Here is a 26,128-nt window from a genome sequence, read left to right as displayed (position 1 = left end):
CTCTGCATCACCGCACTGAAATGCATTGTCACGCATAAAGCATAGTGGCTAAGTTGCCTGTTAAGTGCCGCCTACAATCTGTGTGTGTCAGCTGTCAGTGCAGTGCGCTGCATGTAACTTGCCTGTGAGCACTGCTGCCGCAGCCTTGGGGCACTCCCAGCTGAGTTAGCTAATGCTTGGAGGGCAGTGCTACAATGTATCTTCTTGGGAGTGTTCCTGCGGCGCTGCGCAGCTCTGAGTCACTGTGTTAGCCTGCCTGGCGCCCCTGCAGAGTTGCGCTCAATAGCTACTACCGCGAGAGCTGTGGCCCAGTCAGATTGTGGGACACAATTTGTGGACTTGGTGCCGTGGGACGTCACGTCCTGTTGCATTAGGCCAAGAAGTGTGAGAGAGGCAGTTTGCGTGTAGCTCTGGCCGTAAATTAGTCATGACGCGGTCCACAGTGCAACTGCTCCCACCGGCCGGGCCTGACCGCCCGCACTGTGTGGGCCAATTATAATTGCATATTGTGTACAATAACGGCCGTTGCCCGCCGCCGAATATTATAAATTAATTTCAGAGCCCGCCTGGCCGAGGGAGAGTGGAATGGACAGGGCGTTATGGAGTGAATCAGTGACTCACTAATCGTCACTGTTGGTAGCAGCGTCCGCCAGGACTCACTGAGGAATGAAATTATAATCATGGTGCCAGGCGGGGGCTCTTTCCAACTCCGTCCGCCGTGTGCTAGCTGCTGTTATTCCCACCCACCCACCCCCTGAGAATTCAATATTTTACTGCAGCTGACGGCGAGGAGTCGTGACATAGGAGCTGTCAGGACAGTCTGTTACCTGGCGGCCTCGCCCGGAACTCGCAAGAGTGACAGGACAGTGCCTAGGCCTGGGCGAGCGACTATCACTGGAGGCAGGCCAGGAGGGCAAACTCTAATTGCCACGTCCCCCGTGGTGGCTGGCGGCCCGAGCCTGCCTGTAATTTCAGGTGGGCCAAAAAGTTCAAGGGCAGAATTGGTTGAGTGTTATGGGAGCCAGGCAACCAATCTGCTACCTCTGAAGTAGATTATCGTCAGCATGCACTTGACATGTACACCTGCCTCACCTGAATGACGGTAAGAGTGGCAATGTTTTCATAAACAGAAGATATTGTGACGTGGATACTCACTACTGATTTCAATCAATCAATCAATCAAAGACATTTATAGAGCGCACTACATACCCGTAGGGTCTCAAGGCGCTGGGGGTGGGGGGGTGCCGCTACTGCTCGAACAGCCAGGTCTTCAGCTTCTTCCTGAAGGAGAGGTGGTCTTGGGTCAGGCGCAGGTCGGTCGGGAGGGAGTTCCAGGTCTTGGCGGCCAGGTAGGAGAAGGACCTTCCTCCTGTAGTCGCTCTTCGGATGCGGGGGACGGCGGCGAGGGCGTGGTTGGCTGATCGGAGGTGGCGTTTGGGAGCGTAGAAGTTGATTCGGCTGTTGAGGTAGCTCCGGCCTTGGTCGTGTAGGGCTTTGTGTGCGTGGGTGAGGAGGCGGAAGGTGATTCTTTTGTTGACGGGGAGCCAGTGTAGGTCTCTCAGATGTCCGGAGATGTGGCTGGTTCGTGGGATGTCGAGGATGAGTCTGGCTGAGGCGTTCTGGATCCGCTGGAGTCTCTTCTGGAGCTTGGCGGTGGTACCGGCGTAGAGGGCGTTGCCGTAGTCCAGTCGGCTAGTGACGAGGGCCTGGGTGACGGTCTTCCTGGTCTCGGTGGGGATCCACCAGAAGATCTTCCGTAGCATGCGTAGGATGTTTGTGCTAACCTCGAGCTTTGCGAGAGAAAAGTTGGTGTTTTTCCTGAATAGAGGTGGTCCCGAGTACAGTGACTGTTACCTAGATTTATTTAAAGCAATATTTGTATTATAGTTTATTAGCTTGTTGCGTGAGCCAAATACAAGATCCAAGCAAGGTAAGTGCAGGATAAATAATTAATTCACTTCGCAGGGTAGAGAGCACAACAGAGCTCTTCTGCTTTTGCATTCACAATCCTGAAGCACTGTAGCAATAAAAATCGCAACCTGCATTAGTGTCACTGAGCAATATAATTAGAAGAGTAATTGTTGCTAAATACGTGCGCAATAAACTATTTTAAACCGTGCACGTTATATTTTTATCGCCCAGGCAACAGCTGTAGCCCGGCACCAGTCCACAGAACTCACTGTCTTTCGAGTGCAGCTCTCTTTTATTCTCTCTCTGTCTTTGATAGTCTCGCTGACAGCTCTTACCTGTTTATATGCTGCTACAGTGCTTATATAAAGTTTACTTCATGCTTACGACTACTCTTCAACGTGGTTACTAATGGGGAATGTCATTCAGGAATGGCCATGACACTTTCTATATTGCTACCATTACTCTTTTTGACTGTAATGCTCCTTCCAGGCTTTTGTGTTTAGGATTATTGGGACATCATCCTGAGCTGGGAAACTGATAAATAAGTGCCCCTTCTCCCAAAATGTATGGTGTGTTAATAAAACAAATACAACTGCACACCCCTTTTGTTGCCTGTGTCAAACATTACCCGTTTCTCTTTTGGTGTGTGTCATCGTCTGCCATATATTTGGATTTTCCCGTAAGGGGACTTAAGCCCACATGCATCATTGTCAATTGCATTCGCAAACGGTGCGAATCGCAATTTTCGCCGTTTGCGAATGCAATTTACGAAATTGGGATGCATCATGTTTTTCGCAATTTTAGGAATCGCAATCATGTTGCGATTTCTAAAATTGCGATTGCATTTAAGAAATCGCAATTTTAGATTTCTTAAATGCAATGCATGAACATTTTCAATTTGCGAATTCGCAAATAGGGAGAGGTAAATTACCATGAAGTTGACCTTCATGGTAATTTGCGAAAAGTTACAAAAATGCACAAAAGTGCATTTTTTTGAAAGTTTAATTTTACACACACACATGCCCTTGGGGCATGTGTGTGTGAAAAATGCACTTAAAGTTATATTTCAGGGGTGTAGGGGGGGTCCTTTGGACCCCCCCTGCACTCTTGAAATTGCATTCTTAATTTGCAATTCGCAAATTGCTAATCGCAAATTGAGAATGACTTCCCATTGATTCCTATGGGCCTCCAGGCCCATAGGAATCAATGGGAAGGGATTCCTTAATTGCGATTCGCAAATTGTGAATCGCAATTAGGGAAATTTAAGAAATCGCAAAACAAAATTGCGATTTCTTAATGCATAGCCGTTTGCGATTTCTTAATTGCGATTCCTTAATTTTCGCAATTAAGAAATCGCAAATGGCAACAATGATGCATCTGGCCGATACTGTTTTACACACAACAGCACCCTGGCTGGCTGTAACCTATATGTACCCCTCGTCTTCATTGCTTGATTTTACTCGGGAGAAAGTGTCACTCCTAGTCGTTGAAATGTCACTCATATTTACACAGAAATTATGAAAATGTCACACATAGCAATCTCAAACCTTGGCAGCTATGGGGAGGGGGTTGCTACTGATCAAACAGGCAGGTCTTGAGCATCCTCCTGAAGGTCAGCAGGTCTTGGGTCTGTCATAGGCTCAGTGGGAGGGTGTTCCATGTCTTGGCAGCGAGGTGGGAGAAGGATCTCGGTGGTTGTTCTTCAGATGCACGGGACAGTGGCGAGTGAGAGGTCGGCGGAGCGTAGCTGGCGGTAGGGGATGTAGAAGGAGAGCCGTCTGTTGAGGTAGGCTGGGCCGGTCTTGTGGAGTGCCTTGTGTGCGTGGATGAGGAGCTTGAAGGATATCCTCCACTATGAGAAATCTGTGCACACTCTTTGCTCGGCTCTCGCTGTTAGTTTGTTGACTTGCCCACCTCTACCCCTCTGTCAGAAGCATGTCCCTCACGCAATTGAACATCAATCTTTCCCTGCTGCCATGTGCCCCTTTGCCCCTGTTTCCATATCTCAGTCTAGGTAAAACCTCAGTCATTGCAATAGTTTCCAGCCGCATAGGTTGGGTTATAGCAGTATCTGCTGCAGAGGTTGTGCGTCTGCTGCAGGGATTGTGTGTGTGCACTAACCTTGGGTCTGTCGGGTAGGAGGCCTTTCAAGCAGTGGAACGTACATGTCTGTGTTTTTGATGTACCTCTGCAAGTTGGATGTATGTGTATCTGAACAGGGTAGAGTTGTCTTCGCAGGCTGTGTCTGTATGTATGTACGTGTGTGTGTGTGAGTGTGTATGAGGCACATCTACAGTGTGTCTTTTTTGAAGTGTGTTTGTCTTAGCAGATGTTGGCGGGACTGTCAGTCACTCTTCTTGGCCTTTCCTCTCTGTAACGACATCTTTAGGATCATTTGCTGTAACAGGGACTGCTCTGTGCAGAATAGTCAGGTACTACTCGGCACAAAGCAGATGTCTGAGCAAAGTTGCGTGTGAAGTTTTACTTCTTCCAGACAGTTTGGAAGAATTTGGCAAGTTTGAGCACGACTTCCAAATATGTGAGTGCCCACAAGCACCTAGGGCTACTTGAATGTCAATGCTTCAAGGGGTTGCTGCACTCTCTCATCAACGGTGTGTTGATGAGGATTATGCTAAGATGTGAAGCCTACATGAAGGATTCCAAGAGACTCTTGAAGTCATTCTGCTCTATTTGTCACTTCAGCAGGAAGGGGAGAACAAGATGAGCGAGCAGAAAAAGCAAGAAGAGACCAGAGAAGAGAAATAAGAGTGATACAGAGAGAAAACACACGAAGGGTGGAGAAAGGTAATTAATAGATATCAGCCATAATATGAAAGAAAGAAATTTGTAGGGGAGGGAGCAAGAGTTCTAAAAGATGGCCAGGAAAAGAAATGAGCATTAATTATAACTTGCCAAAAGTTTAATTATATTTTCTGAGCTAAAAATGTGTTTTAAGTGTGATGTGAATGTGAGTCTTGAAGAGTTATAGGTGTAAAGTGCTGTTTAGTGGTATCAATATTTGAGCCAACGTTAGAGCTATGGATCTGAACTAAATGGAGGGATCAATGTATTTTCCTGCGGGTTACCAATTTCAGCTCTAGTGAGATAGTTAAGAGGTCCAAGGTTCCAACTTCCCTCCTTGATAAGTGGGTTTATGCACATACGGCAGAGATCTGTGTTACCTATGTAGCATACATATTAATCCTAATAAGTGCTGTTGGGAATGTCCCTTTCTAGTGTTCTTTCAATCAACAATTTTTCTGCTTTTTTCCCTCCTGGTTTTCCGCTGATCTATGTGCTAGCCTAAAAACTTTAATCTCTTTTTACACTGCCATTGAGTGCCAATATGCTGTGCTTGCCATATACATACTGGTGATTAGTGTATACATGATTGGCTAATTTGAATTTGCTGTAAGTCCATTGTCTAGAAGTCAGACATATACCTAGGGCATGTAACTCAACACCTTCTTCATGGGTCTGCAGAACTGGTTGTGCCACCCACGGAGGTAGTTGTTTAAATGTGCACAGATTTGCCATGACAGGGCCTGTATGTGCAGGTTACTGTTACTCGATTTGGGATTTCAGAAGCTTCTTGCCAATGTTTTGCATTTCTCTTGCTATATCTGAGTACTCCCTGGGGACAGGGGTCGGTGTCGGGAAGAGGTAGGGCATGTAGGTGTCTTCGCAACATACACTGGTAGTGAATGGAACCGAGTAATGTGTTTGGTACGGTAGGTCCTGCTTCTCGTATTGGATTGGCATGAGGGACCAGTGGAAAGGCTATTGAGCTGGATTTCCTGCATGCCGAAGATTGGCAGTATAGTGTTTGATATAGATGATTTCTTAAAGCAGCGATCCCTGTCCTTGCCTGGTGGGTTGCCCCCCCCCCCCCGCTGCAGCTGCACCAGCCCTTGTGCCTGACCCTAGTTCCTGGTTCAGACATTCCTGCTGCCCATTGCTGGGTACTGTTTTTTTCCCTCCCCCCCTGCCCGCAGTCTGCTTTCCAGCTGTTGCGGCCCCGCCCCCGCGCCCATTCGCTTAAACCTGCCACCCACCTCCCAGCTACTCCGCCCCCCTGCTCCCTTTAATCTGGACACATTGCGCGGTGAGGAGAGCGACCCCCGACCTTGCCTGGTAGGTCGCTACCCCCCACCCCAGCTGCAGCTTCACCAGCCCTTGTGCCTGACCCTCGCTCCTGCCTCAGACATTCCTGCTGTCCAAGAATCTGCAGGGGCTTCTCTAAGAATTCAGACGCCCCTGCAGATGTCTCAAGAAGAACAGGAGAAACAGCAAATCCTCCGAGGACTGCATCACCTACAAGATTACCATGACAGGATACCACCAACACTTCCAGATCCACAAAATGGACGTTCATCCAGAACAAGACCCTTGCCAACTCCAGCAGCTCAAAGGAACTCTTCAGCATCATCCAGGAATTCACCAAACCCCCCAACAAAACCACAGATATCACCCCCTCCTAGGACCTCTGCAACAAGCTCGGCTCCTACTTCCATCAGAAAATCAAGGGCCTCTACGACAACTTCAGTGACCAGACACCCTACTCCAAAACCACTCCCCCTTCCAGCAATGCCAGCCAGACCACCATCTCCTCCTGGACCCCAGTCACCACCGAAGACACCACATCGACCATGAAAGCATCCACTCGGGAGTCCCGACTGACTCCTGTCCACGTACATTTTCCACAGAACCGCCACCACCATCGCTAAGGAACTATGACGCACAATCAACGCCACTTTCATCTTTCCGGATGACTGGAAACGCGCAGAAGTTAGACCCCTACTCAAGAAGACCTCAGCAGATCCATCAAACCTCAAGAACAGCAACCCATCTACCTCCTCCCCTTTGCAGCAAAGGTCACAGAAAAGATCGTCAACCTCCAACTAACGAAATTCATAGAAGAAAACTCCATCCTAGACCCTTCCCAATCCGGATTCCACAGCAACCACAGCACTGAGACCGCTCTACTCACCACCACAGTAGACATCGGCACCCTGCTCGACCAAGGACATACTGCAGCCCTGATCGTACTCGACCTCTTTGAAGCCTTCAATACCATCTCCCCCCGCACACTCACCGCCAGACTCCGCAAAGATGGCATACAGGGAACCACTCTCGACAGGCTCTGCTCCTTACTCACAGGCAGACGCCAAAGAATCAGACTTCCACACTTCTTCTCCCAACCCATGGAAATCAACTGCGGAGTACCCCAAGGATCATCGCTCAGCCCCACCCTTTAACATCTTCATAGCCACGCTCGCTGCCATCATCCAATAACACCGAGCTCATCCTCTCCCTCACCAAGGACCCAATCAACACCAGACTCAACTTCCAGTAAGGAATAAAGGATGTTGCATCCTGGATGAGCAGCAGCTGCCTGAAGCTCAACTCAGAGAAGACAGAGGTCCTCGACCCCTCCCCCTCTGCATGGGACAACACTTGGTGTTGGGCCATGCAGCCCCCTACCCCCACAGACCATGCCCCAAACCTCTGCATCAAACTCGACTCTTCCCTCTCTGTGACCTGCCAGGCCAACGCTAACGCATCCACCTGCTTTGATAACCTCTGCATCCTCTGAAAGACCTTCAAATGGATCCCCACCGAATCAAGGAAGATTGTCACCCATGGACTCATAACCAGCAGACTGGACTAAGGAAGCGCCATCTACGCCGGAGTCAACAAGTCTCTGCTCCTCAAACTCCAAACCATACAGAACACCGCACCCAGACTCGTCCTGGGCATCCCTCGACACAAACACATCACGCAGCACCTGCGTAACCTCCACTGGCTCCCACATCAAGAAAAGAGTAACTTTCAAGATACTCACCCACGCCTACAAATGCCGCCACAACACTGTCCCCGATATCTCAATGACATAATCTACTTCCGCGTACCCAAAAGGAACCTCCGATCTGCCGACCTCGCCCTTACCGAAACCCCGCGCATCCGCAGAGCAAGAACGGGGTGAAGAACCTTCTCCTACATCACGGCCAAGACTTAGAACGAGCTGCCGATCAACCTCAGACGCGCCCCCACCCTGCACATCTTCAGGAAGACCCTCAAGATCTGCCTCTTTGACTGACCGGAGCTGGTCCCTTCCTCCCCCAGAGCCTTGAGATCCTCAAGCGTGGGAAGCGCGCTTTAAACTTCCTGGCCTGACCTCGTCAGTGCAGGATCGCTCTACCCGCCTCGTGGCCCCTTCCAGGAAGTCACCCGGTCCCCTGCTGCCACCACTGCTCGACCCGCCGCCCTGACTGTGACCCGCTGCACGTTAGTATAGCCTCTGCTCTGCCGCCATTTTAGTGCTGCCCCCTGTTGCCATTGTGTTTCCCACCTGCATTTGTGCCTTGTACTGTCGCTGCCATTTTTCCCATCTAGTGCTGCCCCCTGTTGCCGTTGTGTCCCACCTGCATTTGTGCCTTGTACTGTCGCTGCTTGCCCCACTTGGATTGTTTCTGCTGTTGCTGCTGTTTTTCCTCACCTGATTGTTGCCCCATTGTTTGCTTGCTCTGCCCCCTGTTGCCTGCTGCCCTGCCCCCTGTGGCCCTAGCGCTTTGGACCCGCTGTCCACCCGCTCCCTGCCGCTGCTCCCCCGCGGCCCCGCCCTCACTCCTGCTGCTAGCCTCGACCCTCTCCCTTTCGCCACTCCGCTCCCACCTCCCAGCTGCTCCTCCCTCGCTCCGCCCCCCCCCCCCACTCTACATATATGGCAGAGTGCATGCGTACGCGCAGCGTTGATGCGCAGCGGGCGCGTCGATTGTGTGCCGAAGGCGCGCCAAAGGCCGTCTGCGCCCGTCTGCGCCTGGACCGCGCCCAGCGTCAGACCCCCTGGCCCCCGCAGATGCCAGCCCACCCGCCGGACCTACGACGCCGCCTCCCTCAATGCACTCAACACCGGCCGAATCCCCGGCTGCCACCGAGCCACCCCTGGACGCACCCACGGACCCTTCACCTGCCAATCCTGCAAGTTCTCCTGCATCCGGGCCTGCACCGCACCCGCCAAGCCGACCCCCAGCAGCAACCACCTGAAGTGCATCCTGCTCAACACTCGCTCCGTCCACAGGCACGCCGTAGAACTCTAGAACCTCCTCGACACCACATCTCCAGACGTCGCCTTCCTCACGGAAACCTGGATGAACGCCTCCTCAGCTCCCGACATCGCCATCGCCATCCCGGACGGATACAAGATCACCCGGAGGGACCGCGTCAACTAGACTGGAGGAGGCAAGAACACCATCCGCATCACGACCAACTCCGACGACACCCTCAAAGCCGCCGAACACCTGCACTTCCAGATCCACACCGGCCCCAAGACCACCCTCAGAGGCACCCTCATCTACAGACCCCCAGGACCACGCACACAATTCAGCGAAGACATCGCCGGCTTCATCAGCCCACACGCCCTCCCCTCCACAGACTATATCCTCCTCAGTGACCTCAACTTCCACCTGGAGAACAACAACGACCGCAACACCCCCACCCTGCTGAACAACCTCGCCAACCTCGGACTCAAGCAACTGGTGACCACCCCCACCCACTCCGCCGGCCACATGCTTGACCCCATCTTCTCCTCCAGCAAGGACATCTCCTTCAGCCACGCCACCGGACTGCACTGGACAGAACACAGCTGCGTCCACTTCAGCTTCAAAAGGACCACGACCCACCACCACCCGCAACAGGTTCCCCGCAGGAGCTGGAACAAGATCACAGCCGACCAGCTCGCCACATCCCTGAGCCAGAACCCTCCTGCCAGCTCAGCGAACCCCAACCAAGCCGCCAACGACCTCACGAGGTGGATCAGCAACAGCGCAGACGACCTCGCTCCACTTAAGCCCCCTCCCACCAGACCCGGCTCCAAGAAAGCATCCTGGTTCACCGACAAACTCAAGAGCTCCAAGAGGAACTGCCCAGCCCTCGAGAAAGCCTGGCGCAAAGACTCTACTACAGACAACATGACCACCCTCAAGCTTGCCACTCGAAAGCATCACCAGCTGATCCACGCCACCAAGAGAACCGCATTCAAGGAACGACTGGACAACAACGCCCACAACAGCAAGTAACTCTTCAACATCGTCAAAGAGCTCTCGAACCATAGCGCCGGAAACAACGACATCACTCCCTTGCAAGACCTCTGCAACTCGCTCACCTCGTACTTCCACAACAAGATCGCTGACATACACAACAGTTTCAGCACCCAGCTGACACGCCCTACGACCGCACCAACGCCCCCCACCACCACCCTCCACGCCTGGACCCCGGTCAACAAAGAAGACACCATCCGCACAATGAACTCCATCCACTCCAGCTCCCCAACCGACCCCTGCCCTCACCAAATCTTCAACAAGGCCGACTCCGTCATCGCACCCCACCTACGGGACATCATCAACGCCTCCTTCGCTACCGCCACCTTCCCAGAGAGCTGGAAGCACGCCGAACTCAGCGCCCTACTGAAGAAACCATCAGCGGACCCCACCGACCTCAAAAACTACCGACCCATCTCGCTCCTTCCTTTTCCTGCCAAAGTAATCGAGAAGACCGTCAACAGACAGTTGGCCGCCTTCCTCGAGACGAATGGATCCCTCGACCACTCGCAGTCCGGCTTCCGGGCCAACCACAGCACCGAGACCGCCCTCATCGCAGCCACCGACGACATCCGAACCCTGCTCGACAATGGGGAAACAGCGGCCCTCATTTTCCTGGACCTCTCAGCGGCGTTCGACATGGTCTGCCACCGCACCCTAGTGCAGCGCCTCAACAACATCGGAATCCAAGAGAAGGCACTGGAATGGATCATCTCCTTCCTCGCCGGGAGAACAAAAGAGGGTCCACCTTCCCCCGTTCAGATCCGAGGCCACCGAAGTCATCTGCGGCGTACCACAAGGATCATCACTCAGCCCCACGCTGTTCAACATCTACATGAGCCCCCTTGCGGCCATCGCACGCCAACACAACCTCAACATCATCTCCTACGCCGACGACACCCAGCTGATCCTCGCCCTCACCAACGACCCCGCCACCGCCAGGACCAACCTACACGAAGGGATGAAAGACGTCGCCGAGTGGATGATGACCAGCCGCCTGAAACTGAACTCAGATAAGACGGAAGTCCTCATCCTGGGATCTTCACCCTCCGCCTGGGACGACTCCTGGTGGCCCCCTGCCCTGGGCAACGCACCCAAACCAACAGACCACGCACGCAACCTGGGCTTCATCCTGGACTCCTCCCTCTCCATGACCAGACAAGTCAACGCCGTCTCCTCGTCATGCTTCAACATCCTACGCATGCTACGGAAGATCTTCCAGGGAATACCCACCGAAACCAGGAAGACGGTCACCCAGGCCCTCGTCTCCAGCCGGCTGGACTACTGCAACTCCCTCTACGCCGGAACCACAGCCAAACTCCAGAAAAGACTCCAGCGCAGTCAGAACGCCTCAGCACGCCTCATCCTGGACATTCCCCGACACAGCCACATCTCCGCACACCTGAGAAACCTGCACTGGCTCCCCGTCAGCAAAAGAATCACGTTATGACTCCTCACCCACGCACACAAAGCCCTCCACAAGCAAGGCCCAAGATACCTCAACGACCGCCTGACCTTCTACACTCCCACCCGCCAGCTACGATCGACCAGCCACGCCCTCGCAGCCGTCCCCCGCATCCGAAGAGCCACAACGGGAGGAGGATCCTTCTCCTACCTGGCTGCCAAGACGTGGAACTCCCTCCCCATCCACCTCCGCCTGACCTAAGACCACCTCTCCTTCAGGAAGCAACTGAAGACCTGGCTGTTCGAGCAGTAGCCCCTTCCCCTCCGGGTGAGTAGCGCGCTATACAAATGCTTTGATTGATTGATTTATTGACTGATTGATTGATAAAAGTATCTTGGACCACGCCGGTGACGGTCAGGTGACTCGTCAGTGGTGGTGGCGCTAGTGTCACACCTACTCGTTGAAATGTCACTCATAATTACCCTGAAAATATAAAAATGTCACACATAGCAATCTGAAACCTTGGCAGCTATGCCTAATTTGGGCCTAAATTCAGAGTTGGTTGAGGATATAAAACTTACTTAAATATAACGAATAACCCAAAAACACAGGAAGATTTAAAAAAATCTGTTCTTTTAATTTTCGCTTTGACATATAACTTATGCCACACTATATGATCTGGTGAATAAAATTGTATGGTATTTTTCTCTAGTTACTTTGCTATGTACCGTGAATGGCATTTGAAAAACCCGATGAATAAAGCCTTTCAAAAAATAAAATGAAAACATAAATAAGCTGCCCAGTTTAATTGCACCACTAACACATATTCTCCTATATTGAATGAAATATAAACCGTCACTTCCAGTTGTCAACTTTCTGTAAATACTCTTTAGTCCTCTGCATCATTCTTTTGAAGATGCTCATGTGCAGTGAAGCTGTAAATACTTTTTTACATCAGCAACTAAGGGTGAGACCTTGTGTGTGGACTGTGTGTATATTAAAAACATCCACCTATGTGACATCTAAAAACCCAGAACCTGCCACAAAATGCTGGTTTGTGTATATTCACTTGATCCTGGTTGTGATGGTTCTTTAAGTGCCCAGCAGAGGGCGGGCTTCGCCTGCCGATGAAATTCTCTGAGCGCATTGTATGAAAGGAAGAAGGGTTTCCTGTTCCAGGTCAGCTGTGGCAGAGACAGCGCCAGCATTGGATGCTGATATTACTTCCTGCTTCTCTATCAGTGTCCAGCCTGCTGCAGAGGAGGAAGGATGCTGTGTTTGTGCAGTTATCTTCGTCCTCTCACAGACACCCCGCTCCCCAGACCCCAAATCTGCACCTGCCCCCACCCCAGCCCTAGGGGGAAGAGAGAGCCTGGATATGTCTGCACAGGTTTCTGCTGAGGTAGGAGATTGTCAGCACCTTGTGCTATGTTTGTAGAAATGGACTGATTAGTCTTGGAGTAAATCTCTGCCAGGAGCCAGGCTCTTCTGTCCGGGGACCTCTGGGGGACTTTCCACCTAGCCCTGAGGGTGTTTTATGGTCATCATTTGTGTTAAAGATGGGATCTGTGCACACTGCCCTGTATCATATTACACTGTGAAGAATCTGTACCACTGCACTGCATCTTGCTGCACTATCAATCAATCAATCAATCAATCAATCATTTGTAAAGCGCACTACATACCCGCGAGGGTCTCAAGGCGCTGGGGGAGGGGGGCGCTACTGATCGAACAGGCGGGTCTTGAGTATACAAAAAACTAAACTTAACAGAGGGTCAAGAAGGGGAAAAATTATTTAGAGACCTGGTGGTATCCTATCCCCCAGTCCAACTATCTCAACACATACAAGGATACAACTGGTCTATTGACAAGTGGCTAGAAATGAAAAAGCAAAAGTGCAACGTATGTCAAAAAAGTTGAAGTGTTGTTTCGCAAAAGGAAAGAAAAGAAAACCCATCATCCCACCTAATGGTGGAGCATTATCATCTGGGATTTTGTGTGACAAAACTGGTATCTACTAGGTATCTCACTTGTTGTTATTGTGAGAGAAAACCTAGTGCTAGATCCACCAGTGATGAAAAGCCAAAAAGTGTGATATGGTGGTGCTGTAAGATATATTTGCAGTGCTAAAGTGGTGATATTAAATCATAAATGTGAAACTAAAATTGACTATTATGATGCCAAATACACAATTTATTATGGGGGGGGTCATCATAATGTCAAGATTATGAGAAATATTAACTATCATCTGATTGAAAAAGTGGTCGACATGTTTCAGCCATATGTGGTGGAAATGTATACCTATGGCTTTCTTCAGGACCAAATAGATAACACTACTGCAAAGTACGTGAAAGTATTAACAAAAACTCAATCAATCCTACCATGTAATGAATTCCAGGTGGAAGGAGAGTAATCTCTAGGAGTAGATTTCTTTCCCAAAATTGCTTGGGGAATGGCCTCACCTCTCCTGGCGAGGTGGGAGAAGGATCTCCCGCAGGTGGTTGTTCTTCAGATGCACGGGACGGTGGCGAGTGAGAGGTCGGCGGAGCGTAGCTGGCGGTAGGGGATGTAGAATGAGAGCCGTCTGTTGAGGTAGGCTGGGCCGGTCTTGTGGAGTGCCTTGTGTGCGTGGATGAGGAGCTTGAAGGATATCCTACACTATGAGAAATCTGTGCACACTCTTTGCTCGGCTCTTGCTGTTAGTTTGTTGACTTGCCCACCTCTACCCCTCTGTCAGAAGCATGTCCCTCAGGCAATTGAACATCAAGCTTTTTCTGCTGCCCCGTGCCCCTTTGCCCCTGTTTCCATATCTCAGTCTAGGTAAAACCTCAGTCATTGCAATAGTTTCCAGCCGCATAGGTTGGGTTATAGCAGTATCTGCTGCAGAGGTTGTGTGTCTGCTGCAGGGAATGTGTGTGTGCACTAACCTTGGGTCTGCCAGGTAGGAGGCCTTTCAAGCAGTGGAATGTACATGTCTGTGTTTTCTGATGTACCTCTGCAAGTTGGATGTATGTGTATCTGAACAGGGTAGAGTTGTCTTCGCAGGCTGTGTCTGTATGTATGTACGTTTGTGTGTGTGTGTGAGTGTGTATGAGGCACATCTACAGTGTGTCTTTTTCAAGTGTGTTTGTCTTAGCAGATGTTGGCGGGACTGTCAGTCACTCTTCTTGGCCTCTCCTCTCTGTACCAAAATCTTTATAATCACTTGCTGTAACAGGGTCTGCTCTGTGCAGAATAGTCAGGTGCTACTCGGCACACGGCAGATGTCTGAGCAAAGTCACGTGTGAAGTTCTACTTCTTCCAGACAGTTTGGAAGAATTTGGCAAGTTTGAGCACGACTTCCAAATATGTGAGTGCCCACAAGCACCTAGGGCTACTTGTATATCAATGCTTCAAGGGGTTGCTTCACTCTCTCATCAACGGTGTGTTGATGAGGATTATGCTATGATGTGAAGCCTACATGAAGGATTCCAAGAGACTCTTGAAGTCATTCTGCTCTAGTTGTCACTTCAGCAGGAAGGGGAGAACAAGATGAGCGAGCAGAAAAAGCAAGAAGAGGCCAGAGAAGAGAAATAAGAGTGATACAGAGAGAAAAAACACAAAGGGTGGAGAAGAGTAATTAATAGATATTAGCCAAAATATGTTATGTTATATGTTATAAAGGGATTTATATCGCGCACTGCTAATCAAGAGTGTCCTGGCGCGTGGGGAAACAGTAACATGGGAGGCGGCAAGGGCTAGATGGATTGTTTGAACAGATGAGTTTTTAGGCGTTTTTTGGAGATGGGCAGTTCCTTAGTGTGCCGAAGGTCATCTGGTAGAGCATTCCACCGAGTGGCAGCCTTAACCGCAAAGGACTGCCCCCCAAGACATGCTCTCTGAAATCTGGGGATCACCAGCCGTCTTTGCAGAGCCGAGCGAAGGGGCCGGCTGGGTAAATAGAAGGCAAACCTGGCACTTATATAAGCAGGGCCCGAGCTGTGTAGTGCCTTGTGAGTCATGGTAAGAGCTTTAAACTGCACACGCTGAGCAACGGGCAGCCAGTGTAGGTTGCTTAGCTGCTTGCGAACGCTTAGGCACCTCAGGATGTTGAATAAAAGCCTAACTGTAGCATTCTGAATAACCTGCAGCTTTCCCAGGAGATACCCTGGGATGCCGAGGTAGAGGGCATTGGCATAGTCTAGGCGAGACAAGATGAGCGCCCTGGCCACCGTCTCCCTGGCAGAGCGGGGTAGCAGCGGAAAAAACCTTCTCAGGGCTTTGAGTGTGCCAAAGCAAACCCCTGACAGTCTCTTGATCTGCTCATGAAAGCCTAGATCGCCCCCAAACCAAATTCCCAAATTCTTGGCAACTCCACAGTCTCCCAAAGGGCATGGAAACCCAGGAGGCCAGAGAGACTCTCTAAAAGTAGGGGGGGGAATGGCCATAGGGGAGCACCTCAGATTTCTCTTCATTGCACTTCAGGCTAGCCTGTGCTAACCATGAAAATACTGATGACAAACACTGATGAGCCACCTCAGTATGAAGATCATCACCCTTCCACGTGAAGAGAAGCTGGGTGTCATCGGCGTAAGCCATAATTTTGGCGCCCAACGTCTCCGCCAAGTAGATCAGGGGTGTAAGGTAAACATTGAACAAAAGAGGGCTCAATGTGGACCCCTGAGGAACACCGGTGTCCACTCTACTATCTGATGAGGAGAAGGGGGGCATCCACACCTGTTGGGAGCGGTTGTCCAAGAAGGACTTGACCCATTCACAAGCCATGCCTGTAATGCCGATGTCAGACAAGATGGAAAGGAGCTGGAGGTGGGGTTCCATATCGAAGGCGGCAGAGAGGTCGAGTAAAATCAGAGCCCCCCTGCCGCCCGCCTCTAGGCACTCCCTGATGGCCGCCGCAATCTCCACTAGAGCTGTCTTGGTGCTAAATAATGTCCTAAACCCGGATTGCGCCGGGTGAAGAGCTCCAGAGGATTCCACAGATCTCTCAGGGTGTTTAAAGGCCACTTTTTCACACACCTTAGCTAAGGCTGGAAGAAGGGAGATGGGTCGATAGTTGGCGAGAAGTGTGGAATCAGCTGACGGTTTCTTCAGGAGAGGGAGGAGTTTGGCATGTTTCCATTGCAGGGGCACTCTTCCAGATTGCAGTGAGTTATTAACCAGCACCATGACCTCCGGTGAGACTATCTCCGCCACCCCACTCAGGACCCTAGCCGGGCAGGGGTCTGCAGGAGAACCAGATTTTAATGATTTTAGGATGGCAAGGACGTCTCTCTCATCTGCAGAGATAAAATGCGAGAAGAGCTGGTTGGGTGCGGCGGAGCAAGGGGCGAGTGTTAGGGATGGTGAGTATTGCGCTAAGGGCGTGGTCCGTAGGCTATCTTGTATTTTCTGTATCTTAGCAATAAAAAAAGTAGATAGATCGTCGCACCATTTGGATGAGATAGGAGGGGTGGCGAGTTCAGCAGCAGGTGACAGGAAGCTGCGAACAATGGAAAAAATGTCCTTGCTGTTATTCTTGGCTTTAGAAATTCTATCAGCAAAAAAATTGCCTTTGGCTTCTTTAATGGCAGCGTAATACTCCTTTTGGGCGGCACGGAGTGCCATCTTAGCACGGGGGCAGTACTCCTGGCGCCATCCCTGCTCTAATTTTTTACATCCTAGTTTCAGTGATTTAAGGGAATCAGTGAACCATGGCTGAGAGGGAGAGCTCTGTGGAAGGCATCTCGAGGAGAACCGAGGGAGAGAGTTGATGGCCTGGCTAATCCAGTTCGAAAACACTTCCACTGCTCCATCAAGATGAGAAGCATCGTCCGGGCGCGTGAGGGACAGTGCTCTGTACAGGGCCGGGATGTTAATCTTCTTAGGATACTGTCCAGAAGCCATGCCAGCCGGCAAATGATAACTGCCAATGTTCCATGAAAAGCTAACCAAAAAGTGATCCGCCCAGGTGACGGGCCTGGGCGCTGACACATTAAGCTCGAAGTTGGAGCATACTGGATCTAATAGGTGACCGCATTTATGAGTGGCAGCCAGGACCCGCTGGGTCATATGGGTCAAATTACATAGATCCGACAGGTCCCTCGTCCCTCGGGCCAGCGGGTTCTCCAGATGAATATTAAGTCTCCTAACAATAGAAACCTGGAGAACCGAAGCACTCGCGAGGCAATAACCTCGTTGAGAGATTTAAAAAAGGTGCTCGGCGGGCCTGGGGGGCGGTAGGCCAGTAAACCACCCAAAGTAAAGTGCAGAGTTATCTTCAATGAGAACTCCAGCGCTTCGCCCTCCATAATCTCCCCCGTGAGTTCTTTGTTGAGCGTCCACGTTTCTCTGAACACTAATACAACACCACCCCCTCTACCTGACTGATGGTCAACCCTTACTATCTTATACCCCCGAGGGATAGCTAATTCAATCACTGGGGAGCAAGAATCATTCAACCAGGTCTCAGTGATAAAAAGGAGATCCAATTGTTCGTCCACAATCAGCTCATGCGCGTCCGCGGCGTGTTCCGTCATCGAGTGTGCATTGATGAGAGCTGCACGAATATTAGATTTCCTACTGTGGTGGGGGGGCGATCAGGCTGGTTCATGAGAAAGTGAAAGTGGCATGAGGGGCAGGTCCTCGACCTATCATTAAGGACCTCCCACTCACTGGCAGTGCAACAGGAAACATTGTCTAGCCTTAGTAATGTCTCCCGGTCATAGGAGATCCTTTCTGGCGCACCCCTTGCCGTGTCACGGCCAGCGTTCCTGGCCCTGTGCACTGCCGTGTCGCGGACGGGCGCAGACAGGCTTACCTAGGCGCACATTTGCGCGCTCTTGGCGCGCCCGCTGCGCTCGTCCGCTGCGCGCACGAGGACCCATGCACATTTTATGGCGTGCACCCCCGAGCAGCTGGACCGCTAACTTCGGTCCAACCGTGCTTCAGGACACACCCAAAATGGCGCCTGCCCTCCACACAATCGGCACCAACAGCCGCGGTAGACCGGGGCAGGGGAGGCCACAAACAAAGGTAGGAGATGCTCTGACAATAATAGATTTAAAAAAAACAAAGCTTCAAAGTGCAAAGTAACAGTGGTTAAAACATATTCAGCGCCTGCATCTAAATCATGCAAGAGCAGTCAGCGTGATTCCAGCACCAAATGTCATCAAGGTTTAAAATGCAAATGCTGTAAATGCTGCCCCTGGATGTCGCAGTACCCCCAGTGGGAAACAGGAGCTGTCACCACCTGATTAGCCCACCATATGAAAGAAAGACATTTGTAGGGGAGGGAGCGAGAGTTCTAAAAGATGGCCAGAAAAAGAAATGAACAGTATTTATAACTTGCCAAAAGTTTAATTCTATTTTCTGAGCTAAAAATGTGTTTTAGGTGTGATGTGAATGTGAGTCTTGAAGAGTTATAGGTGTAAAGTGCTGTTTAGTGGTACCAATATTTGAGCCACCGTTAGAGCTATGGATCTGAACTAAATGGAGGGATCAATGTATTTTCCTATGGGTTACCACTTTCAGCTCAAGTGAGATAGTTAAGAGGTCCCAGGTTCCAACCTCCCTCCTTGATAAGTGGGTTTATACACATACGGCACAGATCTGTGTTACCTATGTAGCATACATATTAATCCCAGTAAGTGCTGTTGGGAATGTCCCTTTCTAGTGTTCTTTCAATCAACAATTTTCAGCTTTTTCCCCTCCTGGTTTTCCGCTGATCTATGTGCTACCCTAAAAACTTTAATCTCTTTTTACACTGCCATTGAGTGCCAATATGCTGTGCTTGTCATATACATACTGGTGATTAGTGTAGAGATGATTGGCTAAATTGAATTTTCTGTAAGTCCATTTCTAGAAGTCAGACATATACCTAGGGCATGTAACTCAACACCTTCTTCATGGGCCTGCAGAACTGGTTGTACCACCCACGTAGGGAAGCTTCTTGCCAATGTCTTGCATTTCTCTTACTATATCTGAGTACTCCCTGGGGACAGGGGTCGGTGTCGGGAAGAGGTAGGGCATGTACATGTCTTCGCCACATACACTGGTAGTGAATGGAACCGAGTGGTGTGTTTGGTACGGTAGGTCCTGCTTCTCGTAATGGATTGGCATGAGGGACCAGTGGAAAGGCTATTGAGCTGGATTTCCTGCATGCCGAAGACTGGCAGTATAGTGTTTGATATAGATGATTTCTTAAAGCAGCGACCCCTGACCTTGCCTGGTAGGTCACCCCCCCCGATGCAGCTGCACCAGCCCTGGTGCCTGACCCTAGTTCCTGCCTCAGACATTTCTGCTGCCCATTCCTGGGCGCTGTTTTTTCCCTCGCCACCCCCTGCCCGCAGTCTGCTTTCCCGCAGCTGCTGCCCCTGCGGCCCCGCCCCCATTCGCTTAAACCTGCCTACCGCCTCCCAGCTACTCCGCCCCCTCCTGCTCCCTTTAATCTGGAGACATCGCGCAGTGAGGAGAGCGACCCCCGACCTTGCCTGGTAGGTCGCCACCCCCACCCCAGCTGAGGCTTCACAAGCCCTTGTGCCTGACCCTCGCTCCTGCCTCAGACATTCCTGCTGTCCATTCCTAGGTGCCTTTTTTTTCCTCACCTCCCCTGCCCACAGCCCGCTTTTCCGCCGCTGCTGCCCCTACGACCCCACCCCCCCGAGCCCATTCGCTTAACCCCTGCCTCCAGCCTCTCAGCTACTCTTAAAAACCCGGTACTTCAGTTGGCGTCCAATGTGGGGCGATTTCAGCGGTACCGGTCCAAGCCAGAGGTTCGTGAGGAGCTTCGTGTGAAAATTCTGGAGGACGAGACCCCTGTATTTCGACGTGGTCCGAAAGTCTTTGCTGCGAGGTGTCCCGTGTCCCGACTGCTACGAAGGACTGCTGCCCTGACTATCGCCCTGTTTTGGACCCTTCATGATTGGTAGAGGGAAACGATAGACGAGTCTTCTGGTGACATCATCGATACCTCAGTTAAGTATAAGTGGAGCGTCTCCCAGTCCTTAGTTTGATTCTTAGTTTTTGATATCCTTCAGGATTACTTTGCTTGGAACTTGCAAGCGCCAAAACCGAGGGACTCGTGTATTCACGAGACTATCGTATTCGATAATCCTTTGAAGTTTGAAGCTAGACTAGAGAGCGAAGATGCCTGGTCTTAGCAGACTTGGAAATTTGTTTTGTCTTGTTTGTAATAGGGATTCCCGATTGGAGGACTCGTATCCGGTTCCTCCGATTGGAACTCCGACCAATGAACTATATGTGAAACATGGCGTAGGTCCCATCGCATATAATGGAATATGGATCCAATACACCAGGAAAGATGGTGTTTTAAAATGGCCCCAAAATGGTAGCTTTGACACAGAAATTCTGGATAATTTAGAGGTTAAACTCTTTAAGAAGAAAGCCCACCCGGCAATGTTTGACTCTTTTCGCATATGGCACAAAGAAGCCAAACAAAGAGAAATGAAATTAGCAAAGAAAAATAAACGAAGTATGTCAATGGTACAAGCTGCTGTTGCGTTTAGGGATAATGAGGAAGAGCAGGAGAACGAACAGATGCTTAGGATTAGGAAATTAGCGGTAGATAAGTGCTACCCAGCTTTGCCTCCTAAAGAGCGGGAAGATAAGAAAGATCTTGAGAAAGATCCTTTAATGTCGCATCTCTTGAGTTCGCCACCCCCTTATGCACAAAATGCTACGGCACCACCGCCACCAATTGTGGCTGTGCAACCTCCAGTTGTTGTGCCCCCTGCAAATCCTCCACAGCCAGCGCCTTTTCTGTTGGCTCCTATTCCTCTCGTGCAGCCCCCTCAAGGGCCACTGACTTTGCCACCTGCTCCACCCTTACCTACTGCGACTTTTCCACCTGTGCTTGCTACCTACCCTACTACTGCTCCTACATTGACCTTTTCTCAATCCGCCTTTTCTCCCGTCTTGTTAATCTCTCCTTCTGTTCGGCAGAGAATGACAAACACTGTTACTGGTCTTCTTCTTTTTCTCTTTGGGTCGACCCCTGATGCGGAACGTACACAGTTGCGTAGCCAACTGCCTGATTCAAGGGAGAAAGAAATACTGGACCGCCTGGCGCGTAAATGGGTCGTTCGTCCTTTAGAGTATGATGTGGAATCTGTTATGGATGTCTTCCATCAATGGGAAGCGCCGAAGCAGAGATATGTTTTTGATAAGATGAGTGCTTTCCTTCATGAGGAATGGGAAGATGATGATGTGGGACAAGCTCCTTCTGAGTTGATCAATATACAGTCCAAATTTGCGAAGGGAACTATTGTGGGTTCCGACGTTGGAAAAGCGATCGCAACGTTGTTGTCATTCAGGAGTGAGTCTCCTTCTCAGCCCTTGTTTGAGCCTGCTGCTTCTGCTAGGACAAAAACACACCAATATCCGATGCGCGAGGTTCCTCCAGTTTGGAGACCTGCTGACCCAAATGCTAATCCAGCTGTCGAAGCACATTTTCAGCGTGTTTGGGTGCATGTTCCTTGGAAACGAGCTGAAGTTTTAACTATTAAGCAGTCTTTGCCTGATCCGCGCAAAAATCCAGCAGGGTACTATAAAGAGTTGACTCAGACTGTGAGTTCGTGTATTATGAATTTGGCGGACATCGACATGTTGTTTGGCAATGTTGTTCCTCAACCTATTTGGAGTAAGATTCGCCACATGGATCATGCCCAAGAATTGGGTGATAGATGGGTTCATCTTAGAGATGCCGACAATAGGCAAGTAGTTGGTGCTAAGCCTGAGGATTTGATTACTGAGTTGCCTGGTAGAATTATTACGTATATGAAGACCTTAATGCCCGAATTACGTGTTAATTGGGACAAGTTGCCTGCATGTAAGCAGAAGAAAGATGAGACTGTGTCCGACTTTTTCACACGGTTTGAAGAGACCTTTGTAGATCATAGTGGTCAGGATATGGCTACCGAGGGTGGCCAGAGATTGTTTGTCGACAAATTTGTACATAATTTGCTTCATGAATTGTGCAGTAAGTTGAAGGACTCTGAGAGTGCTTGGGCTGTTTCCACGTCGGCACAGATTCTAGCTACGGCCCAGTACTATGAAAATAGGCGCAAAGATGAGTTGGAGAAAGCAGATAAAAAGACTAAGGAATTAAAAACTAAGGTTCTTCTACAGCAAGCTTATCCACCCCGTACTAATAGCGCGATTATCAGCGGCCTCAGCAGTATTCGGGAAACTCGCAAAGAAACGAGTTCTCTCAACAACGTTTACCGTACGGTCCTAATCAGTGTGCGTATTGTAGAGAAGAGGGTAATTTTAAGAGTAGTTGTACGGTTTTATTGCAGCGCACAAATGGGTTTGGTGCGAGAGGCCGTGGTGCTCAACAAACGCCTAGAGGTAGGGGACGCAGTGCGTTCCCGCAAAATGCACGATCTTTTCCGCCTCAGAATTCAATGAATAGTTTTGATCAGCAGAATAACGCATCTGGTAGGACGACTCAGTACTATGCTGATGACTACTATGCAGAAAATGAGAATATGGAAGGTAATGATTGCTAGGACAGCCATGGACAATGAGAGGGAGTTGTTTCAGTTCCAGTAGATCAGAATGGACCTTATGTCGAGGTGATTACATCAGGTGTGTCAGAACCTTTTCTGTTGGATACTGGTGCTGCAAAGAGTTCTATTATGCACTCTAAACTCCCTGGCGCACCTTTGTCTGGCGAAATGAATGTTTCAGTAGGTTTTTCTGGCGCCCCGGTCAGGAGCCCAATTTCTAGTCCTATGTCTCTTTCTGTTGGACCTTGTGAATTGGAGGCACCCCTTATTCTTACAACAGGTTGTGGTGAGAACTTGTTGGGATTGGATCTGTTGAAAAGATTGTATGCAACATTGTACTGTTCTCCTTCGGGAGTACAACTTACACTGGGAAAGAGAGTGGTTTCTCCAATGTATTTGTCAAAGGATAAAATTCTGACAGAATTGTCTTCTCTTCCGGATTTTCTTTGGGCTACTGGTCCTAATGATGTGGGTCTTTTGGAAATACCGCCATATGTTGTGACATTGAAAGCCAATGTTAGAATGCCGCACATTCCCCAATACAAGATCTCTAGTGAAGGTGAAAAGGCGTTGTTAGCGATCATTTATGATTTGATTGAAAAAGATGTAATTGAAGAGACAAGAGGCAACGTTTGCAATAATCCTGTTCTGCCTGTGTTGAAGCGTACTGATCCTTCCCAGCCACCTGTTTACAGGTTTGTGATTGATCTTAGAGAGGTGAATAAGATCGTTGTGCCACTGTTTCCAGTTGTCCCTGATATCACTGCCCTATTGACAATGATTCCAGCTTCTGCCACTTGGTTCTCGGTGATTGAATGAAAGAATGCTTTCTTTAGCATCCCTATTGCCGAGGAGAGCAGGGATATTTTTGGCTTCAGTTTAGGAGGCCGAAGCTTCCGCTTCAAACGCGCTCCTCAAGGCTACTGTGAAAGCCCATCAATATATAGTCAGGCTCTGAAAACACAGCTTGATACGATTGTTTTACCTGATGGCGCTACACTTATTCAGTACGTCGATGATTTGCTTGTTGCCGCAGATACTGAGGAGATTTGTAAAGAAGCCACCTTGTTGTTGTTGCGTCATTTGTCTGATTTGCATCACAAAGTGTCTCTTTCGAAGTTGCAGTATTGTCGACAAGAAGTGACCTACTTAGGTCATCTCTTATCGAAGGAGGGAAGGAAACTGACCCCAGAAAGAATTCAGGCAATTGCAAGATTGAGTGTGCCGAGGACACAGAGAGAAGTGCGTGCTTTCTTGGGCATCACATCATATTGTAGGCAATGGATACCGAATTTTTCTCTATTGGCCAAACCTTTGGTGGCATTAACCTGTAAAGATACACCAAATCCCATTCCATGGTCTGAAGAGTGTCAGAAAAGTTTTTCCGAATTGCGTGATGCGTTGTGTTCGGCTCCTGTGTTGGGTACCCCCGACTACAGTAAGCCCTTTACATTGTATGTCCATGAGAAAGAAGGTTGTGCATTGTCAGTGTTGACACAATCTTTTGGGAACAAGCAGCGTACATGCGCGTACTTTTCGTCGACTTTAGATCCGGTAGCTAGGGCGTTGCTGAGTTGTTTGAGAGCCACAGCCGCAGCAGCTGTTTCTATTCGACAGTCGGCTGGATTAGTGATGAATAACATGTTGATCGTAATGGTTCCACATGCGGTGGACACTTTGCTAAACAGAACCAAGACACAGCACTTAACTAGTGCTCGATTTTCAGGTTATGAGTTGACACTCCTAGCGAGTCATGTGCACATAAAGAGGTGCAATACACTCAATCCAGCTACGTTATTGCCGATTTCAGTAGAGACAGGCGATGTCAAAAAGCATGATTGTTGTCTTAGAACTGAGGAAGAAACGAAAGGGAGGATTGACCTCAAGGACACTCCTCTTCCAGAATGTGATGGTACTTTATGGGTGGATGGTTCATGCTTCAAGTTGCCGAATGGTGATACGACTGCGGCATATGCTGTTACGACTTTACATACGATTGTTGAAACTGCACTTATCCCACACAACTCAGCGAAAGCAGCAGAATTTATTGCACTTACAAGAGCGTGTGTGTTGGCGAAAGGAAAACGAGTAAATGTGTACACTGACAGTCAGTATGCCTTTGGTGTTGCTCATAGTTTTGGACGATTGTGGAAAGAGCGTGGGTTCCTGACTTTGCAGGGTGCTAAGATCCAGCATGGACAGTTGGTGAATGAGCTTCTCAAGTCACTGACCTTGCTGTTACAAGTTGCGATTGTGAAATGCAGTGCACACAAAAAGGTTACAGATGATGTTGGTCGCGGAAATGCGTTTGCGGATGAAGTTGCGAAAGAAACTGCAAGGAATGTGATGAGTCGAATGTATGTCGCAGGCCCTGCAAGATGGATTGGTGACGTCGGAATGTGCGAAGACACGATAGAAAGTGTAAAGTCTATCCAAGCTGAAGCTACAGAGAAAGAGTTGAGTGTGTGGAGAGAGAGTACGGGTAAATTGGATGCGAATGGTTGTTGGGTTGAATTGTCTGAGCATCAGCGATGGTTGTTACCCGATACGTATGTGCTTGCAGTGGTGACAATGGCCCGTGGAATGGCCCATATCAGCGTGAAAGGGATTTGTAAGTTATTAGCTACAGTATGGCAAAATGCTGGAATTCCTAAGAGTGCAGAGAATGTGGTCAAGAATTGTATGGTGTGTCTGAAATACAATCCTGGTAGGGGAACCCCAACTCCAGCTGGTCATTTTGCGCCTCCAACGTATCCGTTCGAGGTTTTGCAGCTAGATTTCATCCACATGGAAAGGTGCAACAATTTGAAATACATACTCATTGTTGTTTGTGCCTTTTCAAGATGGGTAGAAGCATATCCCTTAAAGGACAATACCGCCTTGTCCACAGCTAAAGCCCTTGTCAAGGAATTCTTCCCCAGATTTGGAATGCCGAGAATGGTCTGGAGTGATAATGGGAGTGAATTTGTGGGTCGAGTGATGAGGAAAGTATGTGAAGGGCTAGGCATTCAGCAAAACTTCCCCGCTGCAAATCACCCCCAATCAGCTGGACTAGTAGAGTGCTACAATGGCACTTTGAAGCTTAAATTGGCCAAAATCCAAGCGAGCTCTGGTCTTAAATGGCCTGACGCTCTGCCCTTAGCACTCCTATCAACCAGAATGACTGCGCATTCTCGAGTGGGACTTAGTCCCTATGAAATCGTGTT

General features: G+C 49.6%; 1 protein-coding gene across 1 annotated transcript in view; it reads left to right on the top strand.

Annotated features, from left to right (window-relative positions):
- LOC147668752 (uncharacterized) overlaps positions 1–26,128 on the top strand; it is a 65,774-nt gene that overhangs the window by 508 nt on the left and 39,138 nt on the right. The window lies entirely within an intron of this gene.

Source organism: Lissotriton vulgaris, unplaced genomic scaffold, assembly GCF_964263255.1.
Source record: "Lissotriton vulgaris unplaced genomic scaffold, aLisVul1.2 SCAFFOLD_484, whole genome shotgun sequence".
NCBI classification, from domain to species: Eukaryota; Metazoa; Chordata; class Amphibia; order Caudata; family Salamandridae; genus Lissotriton; species Lissotriton vulgaris.
This window is presented reverse-complemented; position numbering and strand designations above follow the sequence as displayed.